Below are 25451 nucleotides of genomic sequence, written 5' to 3' on the forward strand. Positions count from 1 at the left end.
AGGCGGCACTTAAGACTTTAGGTATATGCGAGGTAAAGGGAAAAATCGTTTGGAATTGTAAGGAAGCAGTGGTTGGTTCAGTGACACCAATGATCTGACTCTGCCATGGTTTCCTAGGCATTGGGTGCACAGTGACAATGAGAAAAGAGTGGTCAGGTTGGCCAAAAATTGGGCCAGAGACTTGCGGATGGCCCTTCTGTGAAATTCTTCGCATACCTATTGTATATCATTAGCCTAAACATTTGAAAGCTTTTATACAATAAATTGTGATATCTCCTCCTGTGGTCTGCGGGGTGGTAAACCTATTGTTTGATAATTACGTATCATTCTGGTCTGCATATCCTCGTTCATTTTTGTTGTTTGGATGATTGCTGTGGAGTTTTCGTTATGAGGTCGTTGATGGTGTGAGGGATATGTGAGTATTAGTAGTGTTTGTTGGTATGTTTGATGGATTTAATCGGTTTGTTTTTCCACATTCCTTTTCCTTTTTCATTTGTGTAATGTTTTTAATAGTGTAACCTTGAGAGTCATTGCTAATTTGGATGATTAAGGGTTTTCTAGTGTTCAGTGCTGGGGAGTGTGTAGGTATTAGTAATTTTTTGATGAGTTTGGTGGATTAAGTTAGTGTGTTTTGATTGTTCTAGTTGGTTATTTTGGTTTTCGGTCCTTTTTCTTTTTAATTCGTCTAATGTTTTAAATGGTGTGAATGATGTTTGTAAGTTATTGTTAATTTGTGGATTTATAATTTTTTTAGTGTTGAATGTGTTTTGTGTATATATTTCTATATTTTATAGTATGTTAATTTTCTGTCCTTTTTGAACGTCGTGTAATAGTTTTTGAAAAAAAAAAAGAAGCCCATTTGTAAGTATGTCAAGTTCGAATGCAGGGCCGCTGGATTGAAACCCGGGACCTTTAACTTACAGTGATGAGCGAGGGTCAACGCCTAAACCGATGCGGCCACCGACGCCCCTTTAATATTTTATTGATTGCGTTTGTATTATAGCCGTTAATGAGTGCTATGGTTTGCATTGTTTTTAATTTATTTTTGCATTTGTCTTTGTTTAGTGGGATTGATTTTAGTATGTTTATCATGTATTTCAGGGCTGCCATAGTGTGTTAGTGTGGGTGGTTTGAGTAGGCTTGTTTGTTGTTGTCAGTTGCTGTTGGTTTCGACAATAGTTCTGCGTAAACATTAGCATGTTTCATAAACGTAAATATTGTTATTTCATTTATGGTAATCATTATATTTCGTATAATATTATTTATTAATGTTCATAATTAAGCATTTCCTTGACTTAATTTACAACATACACTCAACCCCGACCCCCACATATGTTGAATTTGTTAAAGATATTCCAACTTTTTAATAGACAGATAATTTGCTGGAAGGGGCGTCGGTGGCCGCAACGGTTTAGGCGTTGACACGGCGCTCATCACTGTAAGGTAAAAGTCTCAGGTTCGAACCAGCGGCCCTTCATCTGAACCCGACATACTTACAAATGGGCTTTTTTTTCAAAAACACCTGCACCTTCTGCTGTTGCGAACCTAGGAGTAGAGAAACATAATTTTTTTAATGTGTAGTATTTAGTGACCGTTAATTAATGGTTATTTGGAGATCGCGAGATGAGGTCTAGTGTGTCGTAGATTTAGAAAAACATTTTCTTTATTGTGCGAACGCTTCGATCTTTATTGAGATCATCTTCAGGGCTCTAAGTGTGTGTTTTCTGTGTAGATTTGTCGCGGTTGTGTGTCGTTGAACACTGCAACAGAAAACAGACAGTTTGAGCCCTGAAGATGATCTCAATAAAGATCGAAACGTTGGCACGATAAAGAAAACGACAAGACAGCATCTCACGATTTTCAAATAATTATAATTTGTTAATACGAAATTGTTGAAACATAGGTACAACTAAATAATTAGATTATTTAAGTTTTTAACAGGTCGGTTTGCTAAATACTCAGAGAGAGGTGATTTGACTGTTTGGGAATAATTTCATGCATTACGGCCCGCGGTTTTGCCGTTCGTGCAATTTCAGCATGAATGCATTCGCCGCCTACGCCGAATGAGCAGGAAGGTCAGCAATGTCAGTTCCAAATCTGCGAGGAGGGAACAGCAATTTCTGAAATTGCCGTTTGCTTTTTACCCGTGACACCGTCGCGCATTATCGGCCCTACGAGGCGATTGTGACTATTCTGGGCGCAGGATGTGTAAACAGGTGAACAAAACCAGATGCCGAGGTATTTCACTTTGTACACCCGTTGAATTATACTTATTAACTGCGCTTATCTAACTAATGGAACTGACCCGAATGCCGCATCATTTGGCCGCCAGTTCACAAAAACCTTGTGTTCCAAGAAAACAAGTTTGAGTAAACATAAACAACTATTTTCAACTCTTGTCTTTAACTGATAGGCTATTCGGATCGGATAGATAGTGCGAAAATGTCAAATCGGACACATTTAAAATATAGAACACTCATCATCCGGCAAAGAAAAAATGCAAATCAGTGTTTTCATTTCAAATCCGAAGTTACGTATTATTCAGATTGAAATGTAAAAACATGGTAATTTGTTTACACAAACGGCAGAATTTCTTTTATCATATTCATAGCATTTCAACAATGTCAGTTTTCTGGTTAGAACTTGCAAATTCATCTGTCACTTTTATTGAAATATTTTCTAAATGTTGAAAACACACATTTATCCATGCTACAATGAAATAATGTAAAAAAATAATTTATTTCCATGTTTATCGTTTTCTTGAACTTTCTTACTAAGTTTGTTTATATTTTTCAGTTAATTAAGGTTTTTAGTTGAGATAAAAAAGTCAGTGTCACAAGCGGGATTCGAACCCACGATCTTCGGCTAGATACGCCGCTGCTCTACCGCCTGACACTGACTTTTTTATTTCAACTAAAAACCTTAATTAATTGAAAGATATTAATTAAATCACGAAAACTAGGGAATTTGTTTATATTATAAAGGATATGTACACTCTTAGATTACTTTTTTTTAAGTGAAATAAAACTAAAATAATATAACTATAATAATTATACATGAAGGGACCTTGGTGGTCAAGGGGGTTAGTCCGACTCGTATTGTTACTCTTCCTGAGTTCCAGTCTCGGCATACCCCATGGATTTTTAATTTTAAATGATATGGAAAAAGTATTGTGAAGTGGTTTGACTCATCCGCGACGCCTAACACCACCGAGCAACAACATCATCATCTTACTCGAAGGAATCTGTATAGATGTTTCAAACAGGCTTAGGAAATGGCACAGTTTAAATATTTATCAATATATAAATATTTTTGTACAGTGTGTAACAACTCAGTGAAACAATTCGTTAAAAATTATTGATCATTTGGACATCATATACAATGTCAGAGTGTGCAATGTTTTCAGAAAACCCAATTACAATCAAAAAGTTTTTATATACTTTTAACTATTTTTATTTTCAAAAAGGTTATTATTAAATAGAAGGGGCGTCGGTGGCCGCAACGGTTTAGGCGTTGACACGGCGCTCATCACTGTAAGGTAGAGGTCCCGGGTTCAAACCCAGCGGCCTTGCATTCGAGCCCGACATACTTACGAATGGTTTTTTTTTTCAAAAACACCGGCACCACAAGGGTTGATATCACCTCTGCTTTTGCGAACCCTCGATAAAAAATTATTGTCACAAATTTTCTCATTTTCATCAGTTGATTTTCGCAATTGCCATTCGTCTATCCAAAACGTCATCGTGTGGTAGATATTATTTCCTCCTCTCTTGCACTACTGCTCAGAGTCCTTTCTTTACCTAAGCCAACATTTGCTGATTACAATCAACGGCATCCGTCCCTCCAACTTCTCAAAACGAATTTACACACGATACAGCGATCCCTCTTGTAACTCAGATCCAGTCATTTTCGCTCGAAATCTTCAACAACTCATACTACTAGAATCTATGAGAATCCATTTCATATGGATGGATATGGGTTATCTGAAATCCAGACATCGTTAATAAACTTAAACGAATCGTCCCTTCCCCTTATTTATCCTTAAATCCTATTGCGCTGACCGCTGTTACAGAATAATGTAAAGAATACAGAGTGGCAAAGAATATTGATAAAAGAGAGTAACACAAGCTGGCGTTCTATAACGAGCATTCTTGGTTTCTTTCTGTATACCTTCTTTCAGTTAATTAATCTTTATGTAAGGTTTTGGTTAAAATAAAAAAGCTACTCTCACAAGCGGGATTCGAACCCACTACCTTCGGTTAAATACGCTGCTGCTCTACGACTTGAGCTATCCTGACTTCGATCCACTCGGACACCAACTTCCCATCTCAACCCCACCTTTCGAATTTTCCCTCCTTTTTGCCATTTTTCCAATGTTGGATATTCAGGATTCGATTCTAGGCGACGTTATTTCAATTAATTAATCTTTATGTAAGGTATTGGTTTGGATAGTTCAAGTGGTAGAGCAGGGTCGTTTTTAGTCGGAGGTCGTGGGTTCGAATCCCGCTCGTGGCACTAGCTTTTTGATTTCAACCAATACCTTACATAAATATCAGTTAATTGAAAGAAGTTATTTGGTCAATCGGACCACGAAATATAATTGATTCTGTGTACCATTTGCACAGCCTATTTTCTTATAAATCTCAAAACCATCATCATGCGGATCACATCCATCTTCTAAAAAGAATCTTTCCTAAAAACCTCCAACATCCAAGAACACTTCACCTTATCAAAGTCTGATTCAAAAAGTATAGGGGAAGACTGAATTAGCAAAATGTATCCAAAGAGGCGGAACAGTCCTTCCTTCCACTTTATATCAATAACAAGCTGAATGTGGAAAACCAACACAATACTTAAGAAAAGACTTAACTCAGGACTTTGATTACTATAAAGCTTTTATTGACCGTCAAAATTTAATTAATCCTAAATAATTGAAGTAAGGTTGAACCAGAATGTTCAATATTTCATCTAATCCTACCAAACAACTGTCCTAAGACGAAACCTCCGTATCTCACTATACATTTTAGCAAATATCAAGGAAATTCAGTGAAATGAAAATTTACGTTTTGTAGAATCCGATCAAATATGGCCATTTCTTCTCTAACTTGGCACTTAGAATATATGTGTAATAGTGTGATGATAGGGGTTTAAATATAACATCAAAAGGTCAACAAAGGAAGTGAGTGGTTTCTTTCTAATTAGCTTCATGACCAAAGATCCTTTTTTTTAATAATATGTTCGTTGTATCAACACTTTGATAAGAAAATTTTTTTTTTCGTACAAACTTTTAGTTTATTTATAACTTTCTTTGGTGTTGGAAGGTGTTGAAAATAGTCAATTTGTGTCAATGTAGTTTCGTCACAATCAAGGAGAAAGCCGAGTAAGCGTTCATTAATCTTTTCCAAGGGCGGACTTTGCACGAAAGAAGGGTAGGAATTCGTTGGCATCCTCAGCCATTAACTTCTTCTCGAGAAAGAAATTTCATGAAATACTTGTCCAATCGCGGTCGATTAAACGTATCAGTCAAGCAAAGACTCAAGGACGTGGTATACCGTCTAACTTCATTCGGCAGAAAGGGCATTTTAGATTAGGATCTTTTCCGGCTAATGCGACAGTACGAAGTTACATGTAAGCTTTGAGTTTAAGGTCGTCAAAAAAGCTTAATTCAATACGAGAATATTAGCAATTCAATATACATCCATTTGTCTTTTTGGAAAATTGATCATTTGGACATCATATGCAATGTCAGAGTGTGCAATGTTTTCATAAAACCCAACTATTTTGATTTTCAAAAAGGTTTTTATTATATAGAGGGGGCGTCGGAGGCCGCAACGGTTTAGGCGTTGACACTGCGCTCATCACTATAAGGTACAGGTCCCGGGTTCAAACCCAGCGGTCCTGTTTCGAACCCTGCATATTTACAAATGCCCTTTTTTCAAAAACACCGGCACCACAAGGGTTGATATTACCTCTGCTTTTTCGAACCCTCGTTAAAAAAAAAAAAAAAATAATGATAATAATAATAAATTCACTATTTTTCGTGGTCCTCTTGACCAATTAATATCATACAATTTTATCTCAACTTATAAACCTTAATTAATTGAATAATAATAATTGATATGAATAAAGTGACATAAAAAAATATATAAATGGGCTTTTTCTTCAAAAACACCGGCACCCTGAGGGTTAAAAAAAGGCTATTCTTAAGAAAGGGTTAGTCCAAAAGACACGTGGTTTGAATTAGGTTATTATTAGTAAATCTCAGTGTTATAGTGGTAAATCACATTATTACCAAAGGCATAACATACAGTAAAATGCAAATTTTTCAATACTATACAAATACATAACGATACGTTATGTATACATATAGATAAAGAAGAATTAGAAAACTTCTTAACCATCCTATATTTATGACATAAAAATATAAAATTCGCAATGGAAATAGAAGATAATAATAGAATCAATTTTTTAGACGTTACAATAATTAAACAAAACAACAAACCTAAATTCTCCTAATTTACCAAACCTACCATTTAAGACAGATAATTAAATTACCATGCAAATAACCTTTTCCATTTAAAAATGGCAAAAATGAGGGAAAATTCAAGAGGTGGGGTCCAGAGGGGAAGTTAGTGCCCGAGTGGATCGAGGTCACGATAGCTCAAGTGGTAGACCAGCGGCGTATCTAGCCGAAGATCGTGGGTTCGAATCCCGCTCGTGCCATTGACTTTTTTATCTCAAGCGGACCACGAAAACTAGTGAAGTTAATAATTATTATATTTTTACTGATTTTTAAATTTATAACTCGCACCCTTTTCTGGCCTGCTGGCCGTGGTGGATGCATTTTAAAGTTTCTCATTTTCAATTTCAATTTTCTTATGCCCTTCGAGGAGAGTAAAATGGATACCTACCTTATATATAAAAAAACCCGCAAAGGGAAGACAGGAAAGACAGCTAAGTAATTGATTTGATGTTTTTAACCGTAAAGTAAAAATAATAATATAAACTTATTAATTATTAATTTTATAATGTAATCTAAATGACTATACTTCTTGTAAAGGTTTTCCTGAAAATGAGCAGGAAAAACAGCCCGAAACGTAGATGTGAAATAAATGACCTATATCAAACCACGTGTCTTTTGGACTAAAACTGCCTAAAGAATAAATTTGTAGAAAAATACAAAAAGGTAAAAATATATTAAAATAGTCGACAGACGTGGAATTCTACAAAAATTTAAACGAAAAAATTATATATTATTATTAGAATAATTTTTATTAGAATTTTTATTGACAAGCCAGTTGATACATTGAGCAACTGTATAGGAAGATGACAAATAGTACTATTTGAATTTTATTATATTATATATATTTTTTACGTTTAATACAGATATTGGCAAATTGAAAGACTGACGATAGAAGGAAAATAAAATGTCAAAACTTTGAGCATATTGAACAAAAACATGTTTTTTAGGGTAAAAAACACTTTTCTGTGATGTAAAATTCAAAAAGAGTTTATTTTTAAAATATTTATACTTTGTTTCCTGAACCGTAACTTCATGAAATAAATTTAATGTTTTTTAATGGAACATTAAACATAAAAAAAGGACGTATTTTTTGAAATTTAAATTCTTTTCGACCCTTGGACACGTTCTTGGAAACGTTCCTGTAAATATTGTATTTTTTGTTAACTGAAATAAATTTTTAGCAATCATGCCTTTTCTTTCATCGGACTAATATTTGATCGCAAACGACAAGAAGGAATGGGCATAATCAAATTACTCGACAATTCAATAAACGTGCTTAATTTTAAATGGTTTTACTCGCGGATTCAAAAAGGGACGAGGGAGCCTGTGGGAAGGCAATAATTTCCTTTAATTTTCCCAACAATGAAAAATTGCCACTAAAGCCTACTTGCCCGGGCGTAACGCTACCCAGGCCCAAAACTCCCGCAATTACTTATGCTAATTGCGAAAAATAAGAACATCTCCGCACCTCGAGAAAATGGAGGCCCCATCCTTGTAAATAGCCGTGTTAATGAGTCGAAATATTAATTATTTATATTCATCAACATAATGCCGTCGCATAAACCGAGACCGGAGGTGTTTAAGTGTTTTTAACAGTGCTAAACACCCTTGTAAATCCGACGTTTTCATTCAAGGGCTTCCCCATTTCCCACAGAGCTTTGGAAAAAAATTTCATATCCCATTCAGACAATGATTACATTTGAAATGCAGCTATAAGAAGACACAGAAATGGCAATATTAAAGTTTGTTTTAAACGGTTTTAAAAAATTCGTTTAATCGGAAGGTTGCTGGATGTTAGTTTAATTTTCTTTATGTCTAGAACGAAATAAGATACAGAATGCATTTGTTTTACCAGTGCCTGGAATAATATTGAATTTGTTTTTCTTTATACCACAAACAACTCTATTTTCCCTTTATTGCACCCAAGGACATATTACACGCGAGCATTAATTTATACTAAAATACAGTAGAATAATCCGTAATGTAATTTTTTGATACTGATTAAATAATTGATACTTACGAGAACAATTTTACAGATGATAAAATTCGTTTATACATAAACCTTAATTTAGAGAATTTTGGAATGAATAATCTATTTACTTCACAATAAGTGTTAAACAAACAATTATATTTTATATAAATAATAAATACATAAACATAATTAAATGAAATATTCGTGATAATGACATACAATTGGTTAGTCACTAGCAAAATATCAACACATTAGTGCGAATGTATTTATTAGCGTGAGTGTTCTAGTGGCTACGGTCACATACTGTGTGAAATATCGAATACCCGACCTTTACATTTCATGGTATATAATTGGGAATCGAACCCACTGCGGGTTCTACGAGCCAAGAGTCTATCACGCTGACTACCCGGCTACCTACTGAAATAATTTATTTATTTTTTATGCTTCCAGTTATCGGGTTTATGGTCAATATAAACAGAAAGGTTTTGTTTTTTTGCCAAGCTTTCGACTATATATTTAGTCTTTCTCAAGGAGCTACAATGACAAAAACGATTATCAATATAATAATACAAGAAGAAATACATATTTTTACTTACAAAAACAATGTCATAAATATATAAATAATCGCGAACATACAATATCACGTTACAAGTAAAAAAATATAAACATGCCTTTCTTTATCACAGTAAGATATCACTCGAAGAAGGTAGCAGGCCAGCTAGATGCCGTTCTTACATAATATCCAACGTACTAATGCAAATTTCCCTCTGTTGGAAGGTTTCTTTGACAAATATCAGTGCTTATAAATAAATAAATAGGTACATTATAAATAAATAAATAATCAAATAAATAAATAAATACAAATAAATAAAGACTATGTACATGAATTGTCTAGATTACACTTTTTTAAAAATATATTATTTTGTTAATAAATTTGAATAAATAGTACTAATATTAATTCACTACTTTCGTAGTCCGCTTGACCAATTAATACGTGACAATTAATTAAGGTTTTTTAGTTGAAATGAAACAAAGTTAATGGCACGAGAGGGATTCGAACCCACGACCTTCGGCTAGATACGCCGCTGCTCTAACACCTGAGCTATCGTGACCTCGATCCACTCGGACATCAACTCCCCATCTCAACCCCACCTTATGAGTTTTCCCTCCTGAGATCTCAAAAAACATTAATTAATTGTCATGTATTAATTGGTCAAGCGGACCACGAAAGTAGTGAATTAATGATTTAAAAATAAAGTACACTTCACTAATGCTCTCCGTCGCCATTTCAATTGTCGTCGAGAATCCAAACCGATTACACGACATTTGAAAAATGGCAAAAGGAGGGAAAACTCAAAAGGTGCGGTTGAGATGGGAAGTTGGTGTCCGGGTGGATGAAGGTCACGATAGCAGATTTTTTTATTTTATTTTATTTTTTTTTATTTTTTATTATTATTTTTTTTTTATTGGCCTTATGATCTTGCGTATTAGCCATGGTACGAATTCTTTGTGTGTTCAAATTGGTGGTTATCGAGAAAAAAGGGCCAGAGGCGACGGTGGGAATCGAACCCACGACCGCGGCGTGAGAGTCTCTCATGCTAACCATTCGGCTACCGCGGTCCCCCAAAATTATGCAAAATTATGAAGAAATTCACTAAAGCTCTCCGTGGCTATTTCATTTGTCGTCGAGAATCCAATCCGATTACACGACATTTGAAAAATTGCAAAAAGGAGGGGAAATTCAAACGGTGGGGTTGAGATGGGAAGTTGGTGTCCTAGTGGATCGAGGCCACGATAGCTGGAGTGGTAGAGCAGCGGCGTATCTAGCCGAAGGTCGTGGGTTCGAATCCCTCTCGTGCCATTAACGTTTTTCACCTCAAGTAAAAAACCTTAATTAATTGTCAAGTACTAATATTGTTGTAATCAGTTTTCAAATTGCACGCATTGGGGTCTTTTTGTACATACGTAGATTCTTTTAATAATCTACGCCCTATAATTTTTTCATAGTCCACAATCTTTATGTAATCAATATTTAACTTAAAATTATGTTTGTGTGCAATTGAATGTTTCGACAGTCCTGTTCCCGCTCTACTATGGTTTTTGCAATCATATGTATGGGCCTTGATGCTTTCGGCCAAAAATTGTTTAGTCTGTCCATAGTTCACGGTGGGACAGTCGTTACAATCAACACAATAAACAACGTTGGATATTTTTCCTTTTTCTTCTTTACCTTTTAATTTTGTAAAAAAAATTTTCCCTATTTTGTTTTCAAACTTGTACACAACTTTGATATTTTCTATTTTTCTTTTTAGCAATTTATTTAATTTGGTTGAAATTTCTTTTACATATGTTAATGGGACATATTTTATATTATTAGGTCATCATGACTAGCATTATTGGTTATATCCATGGGAACACTATCATTCAACCTTCTATTTAGTATTTTTTTATACAACGATTTTGGGTATCCATTAGATATTAACATCTTTTCAATCTTGAGTTTTTTTTTTCGCGGAAACTCTCATGGCTTAACATTAAAGACCTATCAATTAAGTTAATTATTATGTTGATTTTCATTTGTAATGTGTGTGAGGAACTATAGTGGAGTAATCTATCTGAGCTAGTGGACTTTTGATACCAATCTGTAACCAAAATTTGATTATTCCTAATCACTAATAAATCTAAGTACGGTAATTTACCATTTTCTTCAACATCGTGGTTAAACACTAATTTTGGGTGGTATGAGTTAAACGCCTGAATAACATTATCTAACTCATTTGTATTTATAATTAAGAACAAATCGACAACGTATGTTTTAAAGGCCTTTATGTTAAGGCAAAAATTTAATTGGACCCAATCTATTAAATCGTTCATTACAATGTCAGCTAATATAGGAGAGTGTTCCCCCCCATGCCAACACCTTCTAGTTGTTCATATATATCACCCCTATATTTGAAATAGCCAGTATATGCTGTTTGATGGAGAATATCAAGAATAATTTCGAGGAAGGTTGTTGTTTTTTAAGTTGGCCCACTCTATTTCACAGACGGAGAAAAAACACTCTTTCATAAAAGGTAGTCTTTACTTTTTAAACGAGTATCGATTTCGGGCTGCCCGCTCCCCCTCTTCAGCTCTTATGTGTGCCCAGTTTCATGGAACACTAATAATAAAATTAAAAATAACTTTTAATAATTACCTATCGAATATAATGAGAATAACAATATTATTACGATAAGATAATATCTTTTACAAACCAGTTGTTTTTTCAAAGAGGAAAATGAATATAATAAATATAGTAAACAACATAAATAANAATCTATAGGATAATAAATATAATATATAAACTAATAATAAATATAATCAATAATAAAAATAATATAATAAAATTAAATGGATAAGAAATATGAACTTATACTCACTATTTGGAACACTGCGGCTTCAAGAACAATTACGTTAAATTTTGAGATCAATTATATTAAAAAATCCATCAGATTTCTTGGTCCGATTGACGACATAACTTTTTTCAATTAATTAATCTTTATGTAAGGTATTGGTTGAGATAAAAATGGCAAAAAGGAGGGAAAATTAAAAAAAAGGTGGGGTTGAGATGGGAAGTTAGTGTCCGAGTGGATCGAAGTCACGATAGCCCAAGTGGTAGAGCAGTGGCCTATTTAGCCGAAGGTCGTGGGTTCGAATCCCTCTCGTGACCCTAACTTTTTCGTTTCAACCAATACCACAAAGATTAATTAATTGAAAGAAGTTATTTGGTCAATTGAACCACGATATAATAGATTATTATCTAATTAGATGCGAGATCATTTAATAAAATGATAAAAATTTATTTCATTCTGAAAGATATCTGACCAGGTTGGAAAGTGGGATTTTTTTTTCTCCCGCCTCCGATTCCATGTATGTTCACCATAATATCTTTGAAATCATATCGGTAAAAAAGCCGTTCGAATTTCCCAGAACCAGTACGGCATCACATTATACACCATTTTATATTTCATTACTTTCTCCCCGTCGTCTTCTCACGCTGGAAAACGCAAAATTCCATTTCCCCTCGGTCCTTTTCTTCAAACCTACGTTTTATCTCCTGCAATATTTTTTTTCTTTTTTTTTTCTTTTTGTTAACAGTTGACGAAAAGCCCATTCGCTTATCACGGTATCGATTGGAGGCTTCGTTTCCGCTTCCGTTTGTGTTCAGTAAGGAATTCATTCATTTTTCCCCTCTTGCTATGCCTCTTATTCTGAGGTCCTTCCTTTGCAGGAAATAGGACATATAATTCGTTTTAAGAGAATTGTTTTCTTCCAGCTCAGATTTCTAAACTAAACTGGAATGGCATTTCATCAAACTGATCGTCCTGTGACGATTAGAATCAAATCTAATTAGAATTGCGAATCTCATATCTGCAAGTAAAAGGGTAATTATCTGGCTACTGCTCAACAGCTACGAAATTCTTAGAATAGCCCAAGCCGCAGGCATTCCTTAAGGGGTTGTAGTGGAATATAGCAAATTTCGCCAACTTTCCTCCGTCAATAAAGCCAAATTACGAAGTTCGGTTACGTTGGAACGTGCAAATCTAAGCTTTGCTGGACCTTCAGGCGATTATTCATTGGCAGGTTATTACCAAAACATAATGCAATCGATTTCTATCAGATCATGATTATATTAAACATTGGGATAAAATGTTGCAGAATTTTACATAAAACAATTCCACCATAGAATAATAGTAATTCAGCCAGACAAAAACACAATTTCAAGACTCTGAGTAGTGACCATTTCGTCTAAACATATCTTCATTTGTAGATTTATCCCAATTTTTCCGAAAGTTGTTGTTATTGTAAGCTATGGTCAATTTTTAGAAAATATGTAATTTGTTGAATTTAAACAACTAGCCAGATAATTTGGTTAATAAATATCATAAAAAAACTATTTTTTACAGTAATGTAACCGTTGACAGCAAGGACATTGAGATAAGGAAGTAGAGGATAGTTGTGGTTATGTTGGTTTTATAGTCGTACCGAAAAAGCCTTAATAAAAATAATAAAAGAACAAGAGGCGTTCAAAACTAATAAATATTATTATTATATGAGTAAAAATGTTAAAAAGTTAATTCCCTGAGTATAAAATGAAATAATTACAATAAAATTATGTGCTCATGCAATAAATCATACATTGATAAGACCATACAATTTGTAAAACACAGAATTAAACAACATTTGACAATATTAACAATTAACAACAGGGAGCATCGTTGGCCTGGCCACATATATCTTCTTTTGTGTTTATTGTTAATTTTACATTTTTTTAAATAATCAAGGGTGGTAAAAAAATGTATGACGTTCTTTCATTAATAGCAGGTATCCATTAGGCTTTCCCTGTTTTCTGTGGCCCTCGCTATGCTTGTTTCATGTTGTTCACTGTTGTTTAATGTTCATTATCTTTTAAGTAAACGAAACTTGATTTTTTTAAATTAAAAAATGTAACCAAGATCAGAAAATAATTAGAAATGAAATATTAAAGTTGCAATAAACCGCGAAGTATAGAAAATTTAGATATTCATCTCTAATTGTTCACTGTTTACTATTTTGCCAATATAGGATCACAAAGTGAAAGAATGATTTAATTTCTTCTTTTGGCTTTTTCAATATCTAGGACAAGAAAAGATGTAAACATGTCAAATGTACGTGGGATTTACGTATTAAATAAGCATTTAAACGTAAATGATAAATTTTAAACATCTTGTTCGTCTATTTTTACTGCAACTTGTAATCTTAAACATTTAAAATTAACTAATTATAATTAACTATGTGATAAATTATATTGCAATAATGATGGGTGTGCGAGCAAGGGCGACCCAACTCAATTGAGGATAATCCCTCACTCTCCACACTCTAAATTTCTCTAGAATCTGCTAAATATCAATTTTTCCCAGATTGCAGTCCATCAACATCTCATATGTAATGAAAAAGAAATGGAAAATTCAATCCTTATAATTAACACTTACCAGCCCTCAATACGTGTAAGTCAATTACAGTTCAATTAATGCATATATTTAAATAAATGACAATAAGGCGATGTTTGAAATTAATTATAATTGTACAAGAACCAAGGAATTAAATTTAAATTTTATACAAACAAAAAGAAAGGCGCCTGATACATTAGATTAGACAAATTTTCAGCAATGCGATAATAAAACAATGGTATAAGTATTAAACAAATATAAAATAAGTTTATAATTTTAATAAAACAAAGAGACAAAAAAAACACATAAATTGTCTAAAGCGAGAAAAACTCACGGGTGAGGTCAGCGAGTGGAGCGGCGAGTCACAAACTAAATGCGGAGGAGATCGACACGCACAAAAAGAAGAAACGGTCGCGAATAAATTACGGACGTAACAAAGTCTTACACAAAGTTACGGGTTGCGGGACTGCCTCGAACACGTGCCAACAACAAAACCCGTCACTTCACGGCCTTTTAGATGCGCGACGTACAGATCACAAAATTCACACTTAATAACAATAATTACATGTAACTTATACTAATTATTTTTTAAAACAAAATATATACAAAACATAGTATGCGTTAACAATGGAATATAACATATAACAAATGAAATATCTCTAAATTTTGAAACAACGTTAACAATAGCATATACTTGATGGACTTATTTCACAAAAATCTATCATTAAGGATCAAGTTTTATATTGATCTTGGTGTCATTTATTATTTTAAAAATATTCGTTTGGAAAAATTATTCAAAAATACTCGCTAAAAAAATTGATTTACAAGCATAATTGTGTATGCCCAATATTTTTGCAGTCTGTAGTTTCAGGGCAAGTAAGTTGTACATTATTTACCTGGAAACTACAAACTAAAGAGCTGTAGGAGACACACAATTATGTTTCTAAAACAATTTTTTACCGACCATTTTTGAATAATATACAACTCTTGGTAGTCGACAAGCTAAAATAAAAAATATGTATATTGAAAAATTATTTATTTAGGGTGTAAGCTTTCCAGTTCTGGGAGTTGATGAACATGAACGTCCTTTTGTTCATCCCGGTCCGCCTATTCTCGCTGTTTTGTTGTCAAACGCATTTCATCATTTTACAATTTTCAGTGATCAGTTATTGTGTTGCGTTTATTCTAAAATATTAGTTAGGTATATTTTAAGCACATTCCCGCCCAAAAGAAAGAAACTTGCTATTGAAAACTAATACACCAGTGATAAACAGACCAAAATGGTCGGCCTATCTACAAGAATAATGTAGCAATTTGTTTTAAATTTTTTTAAAAAGTTAGATATTAAAGATATAAACAGAGGCAGAAAGGAGTTGGCATCAAAAATCTTGTTAAGAAAATGTCGTTGCTAAGTCATAACTTTAAGCACCATTTTATAAAGCTATTCCCTTATTCGAAAGAATTCTTTTTATACTTGTTTGTTACTGAACTTTGTGCGCGATTAAACTTTATGAATTTTCTTTACCCCGTGGGTTTGGAATTTGCCCCCGCTTAAATAGCGAGATCAAACTAGTTCAATCGAGATATTTGAACTGTTTCTCGATTGCCAGACCTGCCCACTTGTACCATTCGATTTCTATTCCGAGTTCCACGTGTCTAAAGCCGAATCGTACCCCTGTAGTTCTCTAGGAATCGTCCATTACTCATTTACCGTACAATGGTTGTAAAAGGGGAAGGTAGCGGTGCGTCAATAATATATTGATTGAATGAGCCGGAGAAGGTTATTTTGTCCCAGTCAGTGGGAATTTTATAAATTAGTGAATATCCTGTCTTACTTGGAAGGAAGTTTACAAAAACGTAAACAGATTTTGACTGGTAGGGTTATTTTAGCTTAGATCACTTTAAACGGAGTGGCGACTGTCTGAAATACACAGCGTTAGGGAAATTCTAACAATTTGCGGGTCAACTTCTGACGTCACAATAAATAAGGTTGTTTTCTTAAGGCAAGACTAAAATACCTACTGGAAGGAGATTAATACCGGGATTGATAGTTTTTTATACCTAAATTCTTAAACTACAGAAATTTATTGCTTTTCACTTACATAAACGTTTTGTGTGAATGAAACTAAAAACTAAGCCATGGCTAACGATGTCTTCAAAAATGTTTGTTTAAAAAAAGAGCGTTCAGTAATTTTTTTTAGTTTAGTTGTCATTTAGAAAGCATTATGAACAAAACATAATAGTATATGTTTAACAGACAGTATGTTGGTTGATTTTGATTAAACGAATTATTGAATTAACTCATGGTTAAACTCAGTAAATATAATAATATATTTAAGTGGTCCGCTTATTTTTGCTAGTTTTAACCAGACCTGACTCGTAGAAGAAGGTACATCCTCACCCGATTAAGAATAGGCCATGCGAGGTACAACACTTACATTTGGGCCAAAGCATGCATATGTGTCTGGCGTGTAGAGAAAGGTTGCTCAATGTCCGATATCAACAATAGTTATATAACATGTGTCTAGGTAAAGGCGAATTATCAAGTACCCAGTATCACCACCCTAACTGAGTGAATTGCACAAAAATAGGTGAACCTTAGTGGAAACATAACATTGTTAAGAAAATTGAAATGGAATTAATAGATGACTTTCAATTGCAAGCAACATCAGTAAATTTATTAAATCTTAAAAACTACTCAGCATATGAAAACGTAATAAAACAGTACTTTTCTTATTATAAGCTTTACTTTTAAATATTGCTGTAATTACAGTTGTTTTTTCACTTTCGTTTAAAAGTTAAAAAATCGTAACTTTTTATTTTCAAATGGTTACCTACTAGTATTTATTATACCTATACCTGTATATACTTGCATCTTCATATACCAATTCATCGAGTTCATCAAATTTTATTAAAAAATGTCGAAAATAATTTGAAAATTTGTTTAAAAAGTTAGCTATTACAAAAATAATAAAAACATTTCTAAAAAAAATAATACGATACTTCATATGTCCCCACAAAAAAAAAAAAAAAAAAAAAAAAAAAAAACGCCACAGTTTTTACAATTGATCTTAGATGGTTCGACTATTAATTTGGTGTTATAACTATAATCAATTATTTTAAATGAAACTGTTTTTTGATTAAAAAAAAATAAAAAAAAAATTTGCAAAAGAATTTAATTTTAGTCAATTATTTTACAAAACTGTCGTTACCAGTTTCAAAACTGGTGCTAATTTTATTGTATAATTAATTTATTATTAATACGTTATTGTACTAGAAATGAAGAGAAAAACATTAACAAGTTATTGTAATGTTATTTCTTTTTTAATTGTTTTTTTCAGTTATCTAAATTCACTGTAATAACAATAATCAATTTTAAAATTGAATTAAACTGTTATGACATTATCAATGGCGAATGTTTCTCTTGCGCCTTCTGGTTTAATATTTTGTAATTATCTGTTTTTCAACTGATTTTCTCATGATTTTTGCCTTTTTCCTAAAATCGAATTGGTTTGATAAATCCGCAAAGGAAAATGTAAGTCACCATTTTTAAAAAAAGGTTATTTTGTAACTTTTTTAAGAAGTTTAAAAAAAATTGTAATTCTTACAATGTTTAGAAGTCTTATGCTAAATTCAAATTTACTTGGTGAATCCGCAAATAAAAATTTGTGTTACCATTTAAAAACAGAAAAATTTCATTTTTTAATTTGTAGTTTTTGAGAAAACTAGGGGGACATTAAGCTGAAACTGTGTAGTTAAACTTTTTGTGAACCTACTTACAAATGCTTTTCACTATTTGACTTACATTCAAATTATACTTGATGAATACGCAAATAAAAATGTAATTTATCATATATAAAACAAAATTTCGTTTGTTAACTTGTAGTTTTTGCGACAACTAGGGGGGATTATAACTATATAACTATCTTGATATACGGATTTATCAAGTTCATAACTAATATAGAAAAATGTCGAAAACAATTGGAAAATCGGTTTAAACAAAAGTTAGCTATTAAAAAAATAACACGGTACATCATGTGTACCCCCCTCAAAAAAANAATAAATAAGAAATACGCCACAATTGTTATTGATTTTAGATGTTTCGAAAATTAATTTCTTATTACAAATATAATCAATTATTTTAAATGAAATTGTTTATTTGATTTTATAAAATTTCTTGTAGTTTTTGGGAAAACTAGGGGGGGGGATTATCAAGTTGAAATCTTGTGTATCTAACATTTTCACGAAACTATTTTAAAATGTTTTCGCAATTTTATCTAAAATCAAATTTACTTGTTGAATCTCCAAATATATATTTGTACAAAAATTTTGTTTTTTAAAATTTGTAAGTGTCGTATTGCAATGCTTGAAAGTGGAAGTTACCCTAAAAAAAATGCTGCTTAAATATTTTCTAGTACGAATAGTTTTTGAGAAAACTAGAGGGTCCGCTTATAAGTTGACTCCCTGTACTTCTATGTATTAATCGGTACTGCAACTATTGAAAGGATTCAACTGTTGTTCTCTCAAAAAGAGATTAAACAAAAAATATTTTTGTAATTAATAAATCGGGTGTAATTTTTACATAAATATAATAATTACGATTAAATATGTATAATTGTAGAGGAGCTATGTCCTTGTACATTTTGATTATACAAACAAGTAATATATTGTATTTTTAAATGGGAATAAATGAAATTTTAGTATTATTAAAAACAATACTACATACACATCACAATACTACGTTATTTCAATATCTAGTAATAAAAAATGACAAATGCGCATTTTGTTTTATTTTTAAATAAACAAATCAATTTAACTGTAGCACTTTTATTATGTTAAAAGCATGCTATACGCGTAGTATATGAAATGTGGAAGGGAGACAAATCAGATATTGTTGCTGTACGTCACACTCAAGCTGATTCTATCTCAATCTCGGTTGGGAAAGAAGTCACGATCTTTACAAACAGTCTGTGACAGTTTTGTCGCAATTCTGGCAACAAGTCGCTCCTCCTTCTTTCGCGATGTCGTCGCCGAGGGAGAGGAAAATTGGGCAAGCGGGATGAGGGGCGCTAGCCCGTGAAAAGCCCAAGGCCTTTCTCTAAAACCTTTCCCGGAAAATTGGAACGTATCCTTGCCCAGAGGCCTTGGATTAAGGACGCGAAGAGGAGCGTGGTCTGAATCCGAACTAGCCGCCTCAGATAACCGAAACAATTTCATATTTACGGCGTCAAACTTACTCTGAGTGCTACAAGGCCGCCTTGGCATACAGCTCCAAGCCAAGTTGGAAGGTTGAACTTTCTACTGACTTGTCGGGTTTAATTTTTAACAAGTTTTTACCAACTCTACCTTACAGGCTAACAATTGCTAATTACTAATGCAAGCCTGCTATTTCAAGAAAAAAGCATCTATCACTCTAACCTTTTGTTAAAGTAAAATCTTTGTAACATAAGCCATTTGTTTATTTCGAGAAAATAGCATTTTATAGATCCCTCACTAAGCCCCAAAAATTCTTGTAAATTAGCTATATTAGGAGTTAATTTAACACTAAAAAACAAAAGCAAAATGTTGAATTCATTTTTTATACCGTTCCACGAGTAGTTTTCAGGAGAGAAAATATACAGGGTGTCAACCTATCAACAAAATATTTTTTTCAGGCACATGAATTTCACACTACCTAGAATGAATAAAGAAAGATGTGTGAAATTCTTTAGACATTGAAAGCTATGCTTTTTTAATCCTCTCTGTAACCTAATTGTCTTATAATCCCTATGACATTGTTTGGCTTCTAAAATCGGTGACAACATGATGTTACGGTTATGCTTAAAATTAATCAGACCTTAAGTAATGCAACCAATATTGATCTGTTTTGGAATCTTCATTATTACATGTAGTGTTTAGTGACCGTTAATTAATAATTATTTGGAGATCGTGGGATGCGGTCTGGAGTCAGGTAGGTTTTAGAAAAACATTTTCTTTATCTTGCCAACGTTTCGATCTTTATTGAGATCATCCTCAGGGCTCAAAGCGTTTATTTTCTGTGTAGATGTGTCATTATTGTGTGTCGTGTTGATAATGCCAATATCTCACGAGCAATCAAAGTGTTTATACCCACTCAAAGTGTTTTTTTTCTGTGTTTTGATTGAGTCTAAAATTTCTGTCATAGTATTCATTTTTTCACATCCTACATGTATTTGTATAATTTAAACAAAGGTTATAAATCCCAGGCTCTGAACATGATCTCAATAAAGCGAAAAGTTGGCACGATAAAGAAAATAGTTTTCTAAACCTACGTCACACTAGATCGCATTTCACGATCTCCAAATGATCTTCATTAATACGTAGATCTCTTCATTAACCTGGCTTTTTATCGGATCCCAAAGCTTTGTTAAAAACTCACGTGCCTTCAGGCTTGGTTTTCCTCTCCTAGGATTAAGTATCTCCTGGGCCTTCGGACCAAAGAAGACTTGTTCGGCTGTTTCTTATTCTTCCTAGCATTGTTCAGAAAGCAGTCATACCATCATTCTAGTCCCTGGCTCAGTAGTTCTGCTGTTACTTTCTGCGATGGTCCGTTGATGAAATTTTTACAATGCTTCTTTCCTGGAATACAATCCCATTGAACCGAAGATTTATAACATGGCCCTATGTGTTCTGATACCAGGCAAGGGTGTCCAAAATGTCTGGCGGGGCTTTGATGCAATCCAAAACGGCTTTTCACTTTACTATCGACTAGGTAGTTGTAATACCCAGCCTTTTGATTTCATTTGAATAATGTTCCACCTGAAAGGCAATGTCATATTGCCCAAGGCTTATATGAAATATAGACCTTGGTTTATTTCCATAGATAACAGGTCGTGACCATTATAGACAACTGTATATCAGATTTAGTCCGCATTAACTGGGATCCCTTTTTCTCAGACTGTTCTATTGGGTATTTTCGTTTGTAATTTTTTAAAATCTAATTTGAATTTTGGGACCATGGCGACCACAGGTATCCCTAGAACGTGGTCTGCCTGAAGTTCTTCCCAAAATTTAATTGCTCTTTTTTTAGCCTGTGCTGAAATTAACTTGTAAATTGTAGCCCTAGCTCCTCCCTGAATGAAGATATGTATTGGTCGTATTATAGATTCTGGAGGTGTTGCAGGATAACAGTAGGTCCTTTCTGTAAGAGCAAAGAGCCAGTACTGAACAACATACCTTACGTAGCTTGCAATTAGTGAGTGATACACTAGTTTTCAGTTATGTACGGATACATATCATAAAGGATTTCAACATTTTAGAAGTTAATTATATGAGTGGAAGAGAGTCAAACTTTAAGAAAGTAAAAGTAAAGTAGTATCGTTTGCCATTGATTCAATTAAGTTCAAAAATGGGACTTTAGGAGTTGAAATGTTTACAAAACCAAGTTTAATATTGCTGAAAATCAACAAAAAAATTTACTTTTAAAAAGGAGTATTTAAAAAAAACATATTTATATAAATCACTTAATATAATGGGTATTTCTCAGTGTGTGAGCAATTTGTAGTGTCACTCAATCCATTCGTTTTTATGGTTATTAAGTTTTGATGAACTATTTACAAGTGCAATAATAAAAACTTAACAAATATACCTAAAAGCATTATTTTTGGTGTTATGAAACCGTCAAAAAGGATCCTTTGATATTTGTTTATCTTCTGTTACTATTGATATAAGTAAGTAACAGAAGATAAAGAAAAATGTTGTATAAATTAAAAAAATTCTACATTTATCCTTTAGAATCTACAATTTTGTAAATTTAACATTTTCATTTTGCTAGGAAAAAATATAATAAAATAATAGAGACCATTTGCCATGTAACACGAAAAAGTATATAACTTTTTCGACAAATAATTTATGGGAAAATTAGCTGTTAAAGTGACTTCCTTCTTTTAATTCAGTTAAGGATGGCACGATGAGACCTCAGCCGAACGAATGATCACAATAAATTTTATCTAGTTCAAAACATTTAATTTAAAAAAATTTATCATCAGGTTTAGTTTTGATCTAAATGTAGAACAGACGTTGTGTGTCCTGATATAAGAAAATGAATAGCATTTCCGTTACTAATTTGCTAATAAATGTATCATTGCCTGGCCTCACTTTTCAGTCTACAATATTTAACCATCGTAAAAACCCCAAAACCAAGTCAAGAAGGTACAAAAATCTCTTTTTATCCAGATAAGTACACAAAGTATACAATCGCACAAGTATATCCTGAAATATAGTAAAATGTAATGTACTAAAAATGTACATCCACATATGTAAATGTATATGTACGATTCTTTTAAAAAATAAATCTGAAATCATTTTCTGTACGACGAATAAAGCAGAGAGAGAAATTACATTAATCTTCGATTCAACGTCCATGTCAAGTCTCAACCCTTGGGAAAATTTATATTAAAGTTGGCCCTTTAAAAAGAAAAATAGGTTTAAATTGGACAACAACTTTTGACATACTCTCTTGCTTAGTTTGACAAATTCTTTATAGTAGACCGCGCAGTTTTGTGATCCAACAGTCTTTATTTTAAATTTAAATAAAATATTTATTTATTTTACGAATTTTTAATGGAAAATTTGACAGAAAGATAATTTTGGAATGTAATCTGTAATATTTCTGTCATACGTGAATTTTGAAGATGGATGATACCTATTAAATACATTGAACTTTTAATTAACTTGCTTTAATAATCAAACATCCAAATCCCTTATATTTTTTATTTATTTTACATAAATTGAATTTAATATTTTTATTAAATATATAATATTTGGATAATAAATAAAAATAGTAAATTTTATTTATTGAATTTAATAATAGCTTGAATTTATTAATAGTTTACCTATTGTAGTGCTTTGAAGAAGGTGGAATATATACGACGAAAGCTTCGTAAAACTTATAAAAGTTTTCTTCTGTGGAGCACATCCCTGATCCACTTCTACAATTAAAAACTGTGGGTAGATAATTTATCCTTACTGAAAAATATGTAAATTTTAATCTTTAACTTTTTCTAATCATCCAAGTAGATTTTTAAATTTCAGCATAATGTAAAGATTTGTTTCAATATTTCATAGCAGCCTTTATGTAAGATCATTTACATAAAAAAATTCTTTCGCTCTTATGCCAAAGGAAAACGTAAAACCTTTAATAAAATGTACATACGCTTTAGGAATTTTTATTGCAACACACAGTGACCCATTTATCTGGAAATTATTCACAGCCATTGGCTGAACTATCAAAAACGTAATATATATAAGACCCTAATAAAATATTATTTTATTGCAATGATATCCATGCAAAAAAGCACCTTAGTTTTACTGAACCTGATCGTAATATTTCTTTACCTTACCAAGGTACTCAAAAATTTATTTAGCGATTCCCACAGAAACTTTTCATCTTCTTTTATTTCGTGTTTTAATTAGACTAAAAATCAAGTTCAACATTAACATAAATGATTATTTGGAGATCGTGAGATGCGGTCTGGTGTGGCATACGTTCAGAAAAACATTTTCTTTATCGTGCCAACGTTTCGATCTTTATTGAGATCATCTTCAGGGCCTGGGATTTATAAACATTGGTTTTGAGATATTGGCACTCTCAACACGACTCACAATAATGACAAATCTACACAGAAAACAAACAGTTTTAGTTAGTACAAATACTTTGATTGAGTCTAAAATTTCTAGCAATGTATAAATTCATTTTTTTACATCCTATATGTGTTTGTATAATTTAAAAAATGTTTATAAATCCCAGGCCCTGAATATGACTTCAATAAAGGCCGAAACGTTGACACGATAAAGAAAATGTTTTTCTAAACCTACGTCACACCAGACCGCATCTCACGATCTCCAAATAATCATTAACTAACGGTCATTAAACACAACACATTACCATAAATAACATAAATATCTATCAGGTTGCGATCTTAAAGCACGATTATTATGTTGAAACAGTATTCTTATTTCAAGAAACTTGTGCACACGACTAAAGCTGATAAACTTCGTAAAAACTTTTAAAACTTCGTCCAAAAATTAATTGAAGATCGACACTGTCTTGAGAGACGTTGAAATCGAAAGATAAATATGCCAGTTACTAAAGTCTTTCATAAAGTGTTTTGTGTAACTGTTTGTTAATGTTTATGGTTGTAATTAAATCAAAAACTCAACTGTTAATTAAATTGTTCATTTAGGCTATTCGTTTTCTAGAATTTTACCCGCTGAGGCAATGAAGTGTTATTTTTCTATAAATTTTAAAATAACTTTTCATTATACAACTCATTTTTGCTTATATCACTTTGTTTATTGCCAATATGGTTGTTTTAGTATTGGCGGACAATATGATGGTGATGTATCTTGTTTGGGAAGTAGTTGGGTTATGTAGTTATTTATTAATCAGTTTTTATTATGACAATCCAGAAAATGGCAAAGAAGCTTTATTTGTCACACGTACTGATGATGTATTTTTAGCAATTAGCATGTGGTGAGCTTTGATAATTTATTGGCAACGAAAACACGTTGGTTTTGAAACAGGCAACTGGCCAAAGTTTTGAAAAAAATCTAAATATTTTTACTTTAGAATGGATTCGGCTTGGGTAGAAAATTGATAACAAATGAGAAAAAGCAGAGTAAAGTAATAGGTGATTTCGACGATTCAAGCTCTAAGAATAGAACTCTTTTTTTTCCAGGGTAAGGCGGTACGTGATTCCACGATGGTTATTTACCAAGATGCCCCATTCCGACACCTGTTGTGGCCGTGTCGTCTACCCTAGTGAAGAAGGCGTCTCAGGCACTATTGGGTAATCCCTGGCAACATCTTTTACAGATACGGTCATTTTATCGCCTGCGGGGTTCACGTTTATTTAGTTGTGAATGTTGTACGCTTTTCCCCTTGCGCTGCGTTTCGAAAATCGACTCTAGATTGATGGCAGACCTCGGACTAATCAACAACACGAAGAACATTCGTGTGTTTTGCCAT

General features: G+C 32.7%; 1 protein-coding gene across 3 annotated transcripts in view; it reads left to right on the forward strand.

Moving 5' to 3' along the window:
• LOC106672627 (Ig-like and fibronectin type-III domain-containing protein 1) overlaps positions 1-25451 on the forward strand; it is a 383279-nt gene that overhangs the window by 77096 nt on the left and 280732 nt on the right. Inside the window, exon 1 of one of the 3 annotated variants that reach the window (XM_024227216.1) lies at positions 25152-25272. The exons of the other annotated variants lie outside the window; for them this stretch is intronic. The gene's annotated coding sequence lies outside the window, so the exon portion shown is untranslated. Of the gene's footprint in view, positions 1-25151; positions 25273-25451 lie in introns of those variants that run through there. 3 annotated transcript variants of the gene reach the window in all.

The sequence above is a fragment of the Cimex lectularius genome, unplaced genomic scaffold, assembly GCF_000648675.2.
Source record: "Cimex lectularius strain Harlan isolate CLEC.00 unplaced genomic scaffold, Clec_2.1 scaffold152, whole genome shotgun sequence".
NCBI classification, from domain to species: Eukaryota; Metazoa; Arthropoda; class Insecta; order Hemiptera; family Cimicidae; genus Cimex; species Cimex lectularius.